The 13344-nt window shown below is 39.5% G+C and overlaps 1 protein-coding gene across 3 annotated transcripts in view; it reads left to right on the top strand.

Annotated features, from left to right (window-relative positions):
- The first annotated feature begins 6566 nt into the window (after positions 1–6566).
- Positions 6567–13344, top strand: part of Wwp1 (WW domain containing E3 ubiquitin protein ligase 1) — a 103358-nt gene continuing 96580 nt past the window's right edge. For all 3 annotated transcript variants that reach the window (XM_076836224.1, XM_076836226.1, XM_076836225.1), the window contains exon 1: positions 6567–6757. The gene's annotated coding sequence lies outside the window, so the exon portion shown is untranslated. The remainder of the gene's footprint in view (positions 6758–13344) is intronic.

Consider the following 13344-nt stretch of genomic DNA (forward strand, 5'->3'; position numbering starts at 1 on the left):
TAAGTTGCATAGGGCCTCGCTAAATTGTTGAGGCTGACCTCAAGATTCTCTTGCCTCAGCCTCCCAAGACTCTGGGATTACAGGCCTGCACCTCCAGGCCTGGCTATCTTTACCATCTTGATCATATAAGACCCACTTAATTTCTTAATACCTCAAACTATCTAATGGTTGTATAATAAACAAGGTTAGAATTCTTTTTGGCAAGTTTAACACCCAAAATGCTACTAAAGTGTTAGTGGGGAACAAGGAGTGGTAAAAAAATTTTTTCAAAGATAGAATAAAACACTACTTTTTTCCAACTTGATTTAATAGGCATTTATAGAACAATCTTCATTCTCTCCATAACTGCAAAATATATACCATTCATATGCACTTGAAAATTTCATAAAAAATGCTGGGGCATAAAACTAGTATTAGTAATTTAAAAGGATAGAAATAATACAGAATATATTCTCTGACTCAAGATTAAATTAGGAATTAAATTAGGAAACAACAACAAAAAGTAGAATTCCCAAATATTTTGAAAATATGTAACATATTTTCTAATAACTCATGAGTCAAAAAAGAAATCATAAGGAATATAAAAATTTAGAACTACATGAAAATTAAAAAAAAAACATTGAAATTTTTGATAATTTTTTTCTAATGCCAAGTTGAGAAGGAAATTCATGCTCTGTATCCTGTGTTAGAAAAAAAAGCCAGGCTGGATACAGTGCCCCACTGTAACTCCAGCAGCTCAGAAGACTGAGGCAGGAGGATCATAAGTTCAAAGCTAGCCTTGGCAATTTGGCAAGGCCCTAAGCAACCTAGGGAGACCCTGTCTCAAAATAAAAAATAAAAATGGCTGAGCATGTGGCTCAGTGGTTAAGTGCCCCTGAGTTCAATTCCTGGTATCACTCCTCCCCATCCCCCAAAAGAAGATTGAAGTCCCAATAGAATAATGTTAACTTGCACCTAAAAGAATCTAGAAAAATAAGATTGAATAACCTCCCAAGTAAGTATAAATGTAGCATTTATAAAGAGGAAAGCCAAAATAAAAAATAAAATGAATAGCTGAGCTGAAACAACACATGAAAGATTACATACTGTATAATTCCATTTATATCAAATTTTTGAGAAAATAGAATAATTCTGTAGTGTCAGAAAGCAGGTTATTAGTTGTCTAGAACCAGGAGTAGCTGGGGAGAGAAAAGGTTCCAGGGTGTTTTTTTATGGTGTTGGGAAGGTTCTGTGTTACAACTATGATGGTAAAACTACACTGGCATAGTAATTTGTCAAAATTCATTGAAATGTGCAATTTAGATGAAGTTATGTTAATGCATGTAAATAATACTTCATCAATTAAAGGAGAGTAGCACTGTGATAGTTAATTTTGGATGTAATCCTGACTGGATTGAGGGATGCCTAGAGAAGTGGCCAATCAATAGTTCTTAGCTTGTCTTTGGGGTGTTTCCAGAGAAGATTGGCATATGAGTCAGTAAACTGGTGGGAGGGGGGCACTCCAAATGTGGGAGGACACCATGCAATTGGCTGGGGGCCAAGGAACAGGAAAACACAAGAAGTACAACTCCCTCTCTGGTTATTCCTCCCTGAGCAGGGTATTTTTCTCCCGCTGCCTACCCTTCAATAACAGACTCCATATGTGTATGTAGTCTCTGGGTCTGGCACCAGTAGCCCTCTGAAGTTTTTGAGCCTTCAGTCTCCTACTGGAGGCTGTTCCATTGGCTTTCTTGTTCTGCGGTTTCCAGCTTTTTGGATTGAGTTATTCCTACAGGCATCTCTGACTTTCTAACTTATAGATATGATGGACATGGAACTTTTCAACTTCTGTGATTGTGTGTGCCAATTTCCTAACAAATCCACATATATATGTAGATATTCTATTGATTCTATTTCTCTGAAGAACCTTTACTAATACAATCACCAAAATGATTTGATTTATAAGATATAATTGCTTTAAGTTATTCCCAACCTTTAAGTCTAATATACTTGACAACTGTGTCATACTTCAAGAGAGTAAGTAGGAGAGAGAACCATCAAGGAAGAGGAGACCTGCCTCTTGTTGATTCCATTGCTTTGGAAAGGAGCAGCAGATTGTCCTAAAAGGGGGCACTGCTATCTCTGGACTTAGGCTTTGATCAGAAAGGGAGTTTGAGGACTATACCAGAGAGGGTTAAGAAACAGGTGAAGGGGCATCCAAACCCTACCTTTTCCACAAGTACAATGAGAAAGGAAATTCTTAAGGTTCTAGGGAAAGTAGACAGGATGGTGCAGTTTCTTCACTGCTAATGCCATTGGGACCTGGCATTTGTTTTTTGCTTGAGTGGATGGAGAGGGTCTTGTGCATCCTCAGCCTCTACTCATTAGATTGCAAAGGAACTGCTGCTCCCAAAACTACTATCATTAAAAATGTCTCAAGACAATGACAAAATTCCCTGCAAAATCATTCCAGGTTGAGAAACACGAGATGAGTATTAGTTTCTATGGCTTGGTGACGAATTATCCCTAAAATTTAGAGGCATTAAACAATAAGCTCTTATTAGCTCACAGTTTCTATGGGTGATTTGGATTCAAGATCCCAGTGAAGTTTTATTCAAAATGAATTAATCCATAAGCTTGACTTAGGCTGGAAGATCTGCTTCTAAGAGGTGTCTTCTACATGGAGATTGGCAGGAGGCCTCAGATCCTTGCTGATTGTTGGCAAGATGTTTCATCTCCCTGCTGTGTGGGCCTGTTCATAGGGCTGCTTGATGTGTGGTAGTTGTTAATGATCTGAGAGAGAGTAAGGAGAATCCATAATGCCTTTTTATGACCTAATTTGGGAAGTGATAGTTCAGTCTCATTGTATCTATTAGAATCAAGTCACTAACTATATTCCACACACACTTGGAAAAGAATCAGATTCTGGTTTGTGAAAGAAGGAGGATCAACAAAGTTGTGGACATATTTTAATATTACTATAGTTAGAGAAAGTTTTTTTTTTGTTTGTTTGTTTGTTTTTGGTGGTACTCTGGGAATTGAACCCTGGGTTCCTTTTTATTGTATTTTTGAGACAGCTTCTTGCTAAATTGCTTAGGCTGACCTCAAATTTGTAATCCTCTATCCTCACTCTCTGGAGTCACAGGGATTATACACAAGTGTTACCACCTCTGGCTAGAGAAAGATTCTTTGACAAATAGACTGGGAAATACTATGAGCTATTTAGAGAAAATAAAAGAATATCACTCCAAAATAAATCTTCAAAGATTAAATTACTTAATGAAAAAAAAAGAATTGTCTAACACATAGAAAAAAATAAGAGCAGAAAAATTACATGACCTAACGATGAGAAAAAATGTATGAGGTAAAAAGAAAACAAAAATGGAAAAGACAAATAGTTTAATGAAGGATCAATATCTACATGATAGAAAGTGCCCTCTTGTGAATTACGTATCACAGCAAGAAAGTGGACTATGGACCAATGATAAGATAGCATATTTACCAAAGTTACTCATTGTGACTTGGGCACTGTGAAGAAGCACATTTACTGTATTGTAGTGCTGTGGGAAAATTTATAATAAGAATCATGGCAACAGTAATTCATTGATTATGTGCCATACTTATGTGCTAGATAGCTATAAGTATTCTTGTAGCAAGTTATTTCCTTTTTATTACAATATCATGTGGCAGCACTATACCAATTTCCTAGCTGAAGTACAATCAGATTAAGTAATTTGGCCAAATCTCATGGTTTGTAGGTGGCAACAGGGCCAGCTAATCCATTAGGCATAATAGGCACAGTGCTTCAGGCTCATAACACATTTAGAGCCCACAAAAATGCTTTAATTTCTATTCAGATCCGAAGGAAAAAAGTAAATGTTTAGGTCAAAGAAAAAAATTGGGGGAGGGTACAATATGGGGGTTATGGCATATGCTAGGCAACACTCTACCTCTGTGCTATAACCCCAGTCCTTTTTACTTTCTTATTTTGAAACAGGGTCTCAAAAAATTGCCCAGGATGGCCTTGAACTTGCCATCCTCCTGCCTCAGCCTCCTGAGTAGCTGGGATTATAGGTGTGTACCACCACACCTGGCTTAAAGAAAATATTTTAATGTATAATGTCCATATATTTGTCTCTATACCAATGCAGTATGAAAACATAGTTTGTAATTTTGTTTTATGGAGGAAGAAGCCCACAAAAGTAAAAGTGTCTAGGATCTTGAAAGTCAGAAGGTGGTCTGCAGTGGCAGAGCTGTGTTTCATTCCCTGTGTTCTTCCTGGAAAGCAACTTGCCAACATGTTTCAAAAGGGTTAAACTTGTTCATACCCTTTGATGACTTTTAAGAATTTAACTTAAGATAGTACATAAGGACATGGACAGTGATTTTCAAAAACATATGTACAACAGTATTCATTGGAAACCCAAGAAATGTTTAGTAATAAAAGTAAATATTTGGGACAGGGGTTGTAACTAAGTGGTAGAGTACTTGCCTAGCATTTGAAAGGCACTGGGTTAGATCCTCAGCATCACATAAAAATAAATAAATAAACTGGGCTTGGTGGTGCACTCCTGCAATCCCAGCTGCTAGGGAGGCTGAGACAAGAGGATTAGGAATTCAAAACCAGCCTCAGCAATGGTGAGGCACTAAGCAACTCAGTGAGACCCTGTCACTAAATAAAATACAAAATAGGGCTAGGGATGTGGCTTAGTAGTTGAATGCCCCTGGATTCAATCCCAGTACCAATAAATAAATAAAGAAAGAAAGATTAAAATAAATAAATCAAATAAAGGTATTGTGTCCATCTACAACTAAAAATATCTTTAAAAAGTAAACATTCAATATTGGGTGTCAATTCAGGGGATGAGAAGAACATTAGGAGCTTCTGTACAGGGCTGAGGGGACACTGAGCAATTGGAGGAGATGAAAGTGAGACAGAGCAGGAAGCAGGAGGCTTTGTACAAGTTCTGGAGAAGGAGTATAGACGCTGCTGGGGATAGGCATAGTGTTTCTGAGGGGGTGTTTATAAGCAGTTGCTGCATTTATTGAAAGGGACCTGACAGCAAAAATATGGGAAAAAAGAGGAAACGGTATGTATTTAAGCACAGAGATGAGTTAACACATTCAGGCAACTATGAAGAGTTCTCATTACAGAAGAAACCAAGGATGTGAGCATGAAAGGGGCCTTGAATCTGGTTAGTCTTTGTCATAAAAGCTCTAAAGAGCCGATGAATGATTTTAAGCAGTAGAATGATATTATCAGTTGTATATCTTAGATTGATCTTCACGCATCATGAGACGATGCGAGACGATGCGCCTGATTCAAGTGTGAAGTCAAAGGGCAGGGATTAAGGCACTAGAGTGGAAGGGAATGTACATTGTTCAGTCAAGAGATATTTGTTGAGTGCCACTGCTATTTTTGTTACACACTTCTTTCAAAAAGTTTAATTACAATGGAAAAAGATAACTAGAAAGACGCTTGAAAGTCAAGAGAAAGTTTAGGACAGAAAAATCTTAAAACATGATTTTGCTGTTCAGGAGAGACAATAAAGTTTTCGAGACAGGCTAAGAAGGGGGTCCCAGGAAGTCAGTGGAGGAGTTTCCTTTGGAGAGGAGCAGAAACTCTAACCTCTGAGACGGCGAACTAGTAAGCTTGGAGGTTGGTTGCAGGTAGTTTGTAGGGGTTGGGTAAGTGGTTTGGGCAAAAATTGTAGAAACCGACTTTGATTATTTATCTTAAGACCATGTCATCTGGAGAGTCATATGATCATCACTGACTTCTATTTGCAGGGTGGCCTTTCTTCTAAAAGCAACAGATTACCAATAGCATTTTCCCAAACCAGTTAACTCATTTGTAGAATGGAGCTAATAGACGCTACCTTACAGGACTGTGGTGTGAATTAATTGCGTGGACACATGTATTTGCTTTATTATTGGGCTGATGTGGTAGTGGGTGGTGGGGGGAGTGAGCAATTTGATTACTAATAAAAATGGACTGCAAATCTTCTGGTAGGACCATCTGCTGAGTCCAATTATTTATTCTTGTAATGGGTTCTAAGTCAAATACTAAGGTAAGTCAAGGAGTATTTACTAATAGCCTACAAAAATAGGCTGCAAAGTGTTCGAGAATGAACGCCACTGCCCCGAGGACCTTACTTGAGGTCATGCACAGGGTTTGGCAGACCGGAAAGTCAAGTCAGCAGTTAAGTACTCAGCGTGAATTTAGGGAAGCCTCTTCCTAAATCTCGGCGGCGGCCCCGCCCCTTCCACAGGTTCTGGCCACGCCCCGATCTTCTATTGGCTAGTTCGCCACCTCCACTCGACCGCTCCGAAGACCCGGAGGAGCGGAGTTGTCCAGAGGCAGCTACGGTGCACCCTCGCTGCGCATGCTCGCGGGGAGCCGGATTCCGGGTCCGGAGTTGGAGGCTTTGGGCGGCTTCGGCGCAGCGCGCCGTGTAGGGGCGGGCGGGGAGGCGCGCGCTTGGTGCGCGTTGCCGGCGTCGCGGGTACGCGGCACGCTCCCGAGGAAGGGAGGTGTGGGGTCGGCTGCGGGTAGCGCGTGGCCGGGGTGGGGGTGGGGGGAGGGTCGGGTGTCCGCAAGCTCGGCGTGCGGGTTCCGAGTGACTGCAGGCGGCCTGGGCTGCTGGGGCCGACGCCTGGGTGGCTGCCGCCGCCGCGCCTGCTGCGAGATGGCGATTCTGGGCACGGAAGGGTGAGAGCACCCGCCGGTGGAGGAGGCGCTGCTGCCTTGGCCGCCCGGCCCACAGCTTCGCGCCGGGTAAGGACGCCGGGGCGCGGGGCTGGGGCTGGGGGCGCGGGCGGGGCGGCGGCGGGGGCGCGGGCCGGGAGTCTGCGCGGCGGTGCCAGGAGCCCGGCGCTGGCTGTCCGCTGCAGGACCCTCGGAGGGACTGTCGGAGGTCAGTCCGCTCTGCGGTGGCTGCCTTCTTCAGTCTGGGCGCCGGGAGTTTCTGGGGTGGGGTCACAGGTCTTGCCCCGAGTTGGCCCTGGCACAGGCCTGTGCTGATGGTACTGGAGCGGAGCGAAGTGTTTTCGTGACTCTGCAGCCGCAGTTCTCAAGCTTCCTCAGCCTTCAGTTCGCCTTCTTTCTACCTTTCTTCCTTTCCCTAGCACCTTTCTCAAAACTGCCGGTGCCCTGACTTTCACCCCAGTTCCACCATCCCAAACCAAGGACTCCTGCCTTAGAACGCCTTTTTCTGACGTGTTTTAAGCACTTTGCTTCTATGTTGGCTCCGTAGCTTCCCCCACCACAACCCCCCACCTCCACCTTTTGTGACCTGGTAGGTTCCAGTGACCTTGCAGATTTTTACTAGTCCTATTTTATCTGGTGGCTTGGGCCCTGTCCTGTGATATTTTTAAATTTTTTTAGTTCTGTAGTTTGTGCATTGCTTTTACAACCTTTAAATGGTCAGTTTGTGTGTGCAGGAACTGTGCAGTCCTTTCTTTGCTCCATCGATTTGGAGTTGAGGTTTTTTTTTTTCCTCCAGAAATTATATGAAGTCTCATTACCAAAGAAGAGGAGTTATCTATTATAATTTTGACATTTTTATTCATCCAGGATAAAATATTTTCCAAGGAGCTTGATTTGTTTTTCCAAGTTTTTATCCTTTAGTGTAGGCGAATGTGCAACAAGAGTTGAGCTTCTGCTTTAAAATGCTGCTTGTAATAGTTATGGAAAAAGATAACATTCAGGCTTATCTTCTGCTTCCCTTTAGTGGCTTTTTTTTTTTTTTAACTAGAAATATCTAGTTTACAGTTGTCTGCAGGTTTGTACATGAGTTCAGACTTATGCATAAATCCACTTCACCTGTCTTACTAAGTATGTGTGTATTGTGCAGAGCAAAATTAGGAAAAAATTAAATTCTTAAATAAAGGCATCCTCTTAGTTTTATGACTTGTTTTCCCCATAAAGTAGCATATTATCTGTGACTGGAAATTAGTATTTTTCATAAATAATATTTAAAAATGTAGTGGCCAAGTTTGGGAACTACTAAAACTGAGATGTATGAAGTATATGGTATGTTTCTTTGAGTCATGGCTTATTAATATTTTAAAATAGTTCTTCCCATAAAATGTAGAACTGCTTGTAAGACCTAAGACACCATGATTTTGAAAAGCAATGTGAAGATTTATGTTATTTGGAAGCCTAGCAAGATACAGGAGGTCACAGATCAAGTCTGCTTTAGAAGAGAGACTAATCTTTGCTGTTTACTTAACAATGGCTGAAATTTCTTTTCCTTGCACAAGTATTAAGCATCTACTGTATGACTGAGGTGTTTTGGGAAATACAAAAATGAGGATGATTAGTACTGTTTGTCTAAGGAGGTAGGCATGTATGTCCCATTGTTCTTTTAATCTATACTTAAGTTTCATAAACAATACAAAAATCCTCTTAGAATTCAATCCCAGAGTGGGTAGAAGTCAGATCATTTGGCAAAGTGGAAGTAGAGTGGGTTAGTTTATGGAGCATTTGTCTTTTGAGATCTTGGATTTGAAGGATGACTATGAGTTTTGACGGGCAGGGAAAGGTGATCCAAGCAGATAAAAGGATCTAAGAGTACAGAATTTATACATTTAGAAGAGGCAAGTGATTATGTTTGTGTGGGACATAAAGTATTTGTACTAGGATAAAGGATGATAAAGGTTGAAATAATCATTTGGACCAGTCGATTGTCTTGTCCCCCTTCTCTGCCTCTCCCCCACCATGGGAATTGAATCCAGGAGTGCTTTGCTACTGAACTACATCCCTAGACCTTTTTAAAAGTTTGAGACAGGGTTTCACTAAGTTGTCTAAGATGGCTTAGGACTTGGAATCCTCCTGCCTTGAGTCTCCCAAGTAGCTGGAATTACAGATGTGCATCATCATGGTAAGCTAAGTGGCTTGTTTTTAATGACATGCTAATGACTTTTGATTTCTTAGGCAGTGAGGATTCCACAGATGATTTTTGAGTTGGGAGCAAAACAGTTTTAAAACTTTGTTTTAGGAGGATAAATCTTGTAGTAAAATGTAGTGTGATTTTAGATAGGGCAAGCCTGGGGTACATAGATCTCCCTATTGTTCAGTTCATAGGTCTGAGCTATGAGTCTGAGCTAAGGTGGTAGTAATGCTAGTGGAAAAGAGAAAGGCAGCAGAATAGACAATTTGATGAAGTCAAGTAACTTGATTCTGATGTAGGTTTATTGGGAGATTATTGGTCGCATTTTGAGCAAAAATCCATGGAAGCATTTGTGTTTTACTTTACAACCTTCTGGGGGATTTCTAACCCTTGTTGAAATTAAAGAATTTTGTTCACCTGGAATATTTTCAGATTCACTTATAGATTGTGGATATGATTTTAGGGGAGGCTGTGGATTACATGAATCTCCTGTGTGAAACCTGTGGGCTAGTCTGTTGGGCTGGAGGCAGCTCCCGGAATTACCGAGAATTTTTTAAAAATAGTAGAATCTTCATATTTTTCCATTCACTGATATTAAGAACTCCCACTGTGGGGACATAGGGACATTATTTGCAGCTAGAAACACTTGTGTTGTAGTTTACAGAGAATTTTGACTAATATACATTATTTGCTGTTATATTACAGAACAAAGTAGCACAACAGTTTATATAATTGCACTACATACTAGTCAGCAAGTAGGTAAAGCAAATCAGGAGTTTGTTGACATGATGGTTTTCTTTGTGTTTTAAAGATCATCCAACTCATTTACCAGCAGTTGGATATAATTAATGCCTTTAAGTGACCTCAGCAGTTAATGACTAGATCCAAGGAGATTCCTTCTAGTACTTAATTCTTGGATTTTAGATTTTCATTGGAATGTGTACCCATTTTGTTTCTTAGTGTTTTGAGAGCTGATGAGTCTTAGGGGTGAGTTGGGTAGATGGAAAGCACATAACAATGTCAGACCAGTCATTTAATTATAATTGCCTTTGTAGCTCTCAGTTTTGGATGTAAATGATATAAATGAAATAAGAAACTTTCAACAATTTTTTAATCTACTCTATACCTGAATGCCTTAATTAAGAATATTCTTTACCTTATCTTCATTCTTTTTATCAATTGAACACCAAAGCTTGACAAACTAAACCGTGTTTCTTATTTAGTGAGTTTTCTTAAAAAAAAAAAATGAAGTTACTCAATCACTAGTGTTTTTAAGACATGGTTTGATTAATGAACAGTTGACTTCTCTGCACCTACAGGATTGTCTCCCTGGTAAGATAGAAACAGAACATGTTGTTATTTGGTTTCTTTTCCAGCTTTAGTAACTTTGATTCCATAATTATTACAAAAACTGGAGTCTTTTTACTGATTGTATAAAACTATAATCATAATGAACGGTGGAAAATCAATAAATTGCCTGTTATAAACAGTGTCCAAGGAACTAGTTATTAATACTTGATGGAGGAAAAATGTCTGTTGAAAACAGATGTATTTTACTTTTTGATGGCATTAAGAAGAGTATCCTTATAACATTTTTCAGTATTTTATAATGACGGTAAGTGCTGGATTATTTGATTCTTTGTGACAGTTGGAAACTAGGTGGGTCAGGAAGTAATCATTGCTTTTTAGATGAATATACAGAGGCTCAAAAGAAGTTTAAAGAACTTTAGAAAAGTTAAATTTGGGGGATATTTGGCTAGTTAGTGGCCAAAATCAGAACTAGAATTAAGCCCATATTTTTGTATGTAGGTCAATATTTTTTTTCTCATTAAAATTCCAATTCTTCACCTACAATGGAACTTTACTTGTAGGAAATATGTGAAAAGTTTGAATTTATCTCTTTGAAGTGTTTAATTTTTGTAAAGTGTAGATTTGAACTTGTCTGTTTCCCTTTTTGTTGTGAAGATAGATGGTAACCTAATTGTAGTGGCTCTTTTTAGGTAATGTTGAAATTTGTAAGTATTTTATCACAGAATAGTTATAATTTGTTAAGGATAAAGCAGAAGTGGTTTTCTTGTTTGGAATAATACATTGGTGAAATGTAAGTATTAATTTCCTTTTGAAAATTTGTTGATTTCATATATTTACATATATTTTTTTCTTTGGTGGTGTTGGGGATTGAACCCAGGACCTTATGCATGGGAAGCAAGCACTCTACCAGTTGAGCTACATCCCCAGATCTGAAAATTTGTTGATTTAAATTCTGCTGTTTTTATAAGATGAAGTCTTTGAAAAATTGTATTTTGGGGGCATATGAATCAGAACCCAATTTTCCAAAATATCTATCATGATATTTTATTATTTTTACCTTTACATACCAAAATTTACCATTAAAAAAAAAGATGTGCCATTGAAAGTCCTTAGTTTATACTTCAAATTCGTGCTTAAACCTCTTTTTCTTGGGCTGGGGTTGTGGGTCAGCAGTAGAGCACCTTCCTAGCATGTGTGAGGCCCTGGGTTTGATCCTCCGCACCACATATGAACAAAATAAAGATATTGTGTCCACCTACAACTACAAAAATGTATTTAAAAAATCTTTATTTGTCTCTCTTTTTTTCATTTGGTGAATGTATTAGGTTAAACCATGTGTCAGACAGTTTCTAAGTTGTAGTGATGAGTAGCTTTTGTTGACTTAGTTTTGGTATACTTACTATGTGGCAGAGTTGGCCTAGGACAACAAATGGGAAACTCGAGCTCAAGTATTGTTTCACTTATCTATTGCTTTGTAATAAAGAACCCTAAAATTAAGTGATTTAAAACTTATTTGTTCACAGTTTGCTCTCTTGGGTTGGGCTCCCTTGGGCAGTTCTACTGGCTTTATTGATGATCACTCTAATGGCTTCATTCACCAGATAGTTAAGCTGGGGGGTGGATGCACACACCTCTCTCTCTTCATGTAGGCCCATATTCTCAGCCCTGTCCTCTCCATGTGGCTTTTGCAGCATTGTACCAGCCTTACCTGGTAATTTAGGGTTCACAAGAGCGCAAAATAAAAGCAGCCAGCCTTCTTAAGGCATAGGCTTGGGGCTGTCACAGTATTGCCTCTGTCTCATTCATTTGGTTAAAGCGAATTATAGGTTTAACCTAGATTCAAGGGGAGGGAACTACACAAGCACATGAATCTATTCAAGGTCCTCATTGTAACAGATTACCACAAATTTTTTTAAGTCCATCATCAGCTGTCTTACCAAAGATCTCCTGGAAAACTGCTTTGAGAGCCAAGGCTTAGACTGCTTACTACTTTCCCCAAATCTAGGCTTTGAGTCTTGCCTGCTTGAGGGAAAGCTAAGTGTGAAATGCAAATGGCAGCACTTTTGGCTTAAAGTTAGCTAGCCTTGGTCAGAAATGAAGAGGGGCTGGGGATGTATCTCAGTGGTACAGAGACTGCCTAGCATGTGTGAAGCCTTGAATTTAATTCCTAGCACTTCCCAACCCCAAAAGTGGTGAAACTGGGACCTCTATGATTTGATCTACCATAGTACTATTATGGGGTAGGATTAACTGGTTCTGCCTGAGGGCAGTTGGGTCTAAGAAAGTACCAGCACCCAGGACCCCAGGCTGCTAGAAGCAGTAGGGATTTATTCAGTTTCATGAATGGGACCAGACAGCACTTGATGCAGAGAATGGACTATAGGTGGGTAGAAATCCATTACTGAGTCTTTGTGATTAGATATGAAACCTAGGAGAGCAGAGCTTCTTGACCAGTCCCTCTGGATTTGACTATCCTTGAGCATCTTGTGCCTCACGGATGTATTTTTTGTTTACAATGTCTTAACAAAGGTTAGGATAGCTGGGCATGGTGGTGCATGTCTGAAATTATAGCTACTTGAGAGGCCAACGTAGGAAGATTGTAAATCTGAAGCCAGCTTTGACAACTTACCAGGACTCTGTCTCAAATGATAAAAAAAAAAAAAAAAAAAAAAAAAGGCTAAGCTGTAGCTCAGTCGTAGAGTGCCCCAGGGTCCAATCCCTAGTATCATAAAACAACAACAAAAAGTTTGGGATAAGCCACTCTTCTCTGGGAAGAAAGAATGCTCTTTCCTTCTGTAGTCTGGAGTGCAGGTCTTCTCTTATGGAAATGTAAGGAATAAGGTAATAATCCTAAAACAGGTAGACACAATGATTGCTACCTGTTTATTTCCTCACTTGATCACTATGTCATTTTGTCACATTAGTATCAGTAGTACCTTTTTTGTTGTTCGAGTTACCTACTAAGTGATGGCATGGTATGCTTGAAATGAAGAAAATAAGTGTTTAGTTTTTTTATATGATAGTTTCTGAGTGGAATAGTGAATTAATGCATTTCATTTAAAGAATTTCACTTAAAAATAGACCCCCACAGCCTACTGCAAATATCTTGCAAATTTCTGAAAATAGTAGAGGAGGAGTTTGGTGATTGAATGTACTGAGA

The sequence above is a fragment of the Callospermophilus lateralis genome, chromosome 16 (assembly GCF_048772815.1).
Source record: "Callospermophilus lateralis isolate mCalLat2 chromosome 16, mCalLat2.hap1, whole genome shotgun sequence".
In the NCBI taxonomy this organism is placed as follows: domain Eukaryota; kingdom Metazoa; phylum Chordata; class Mammalia; order Rodentia; family Sciuridae; genus Callospermophilus; species Callospermophilus lateralis.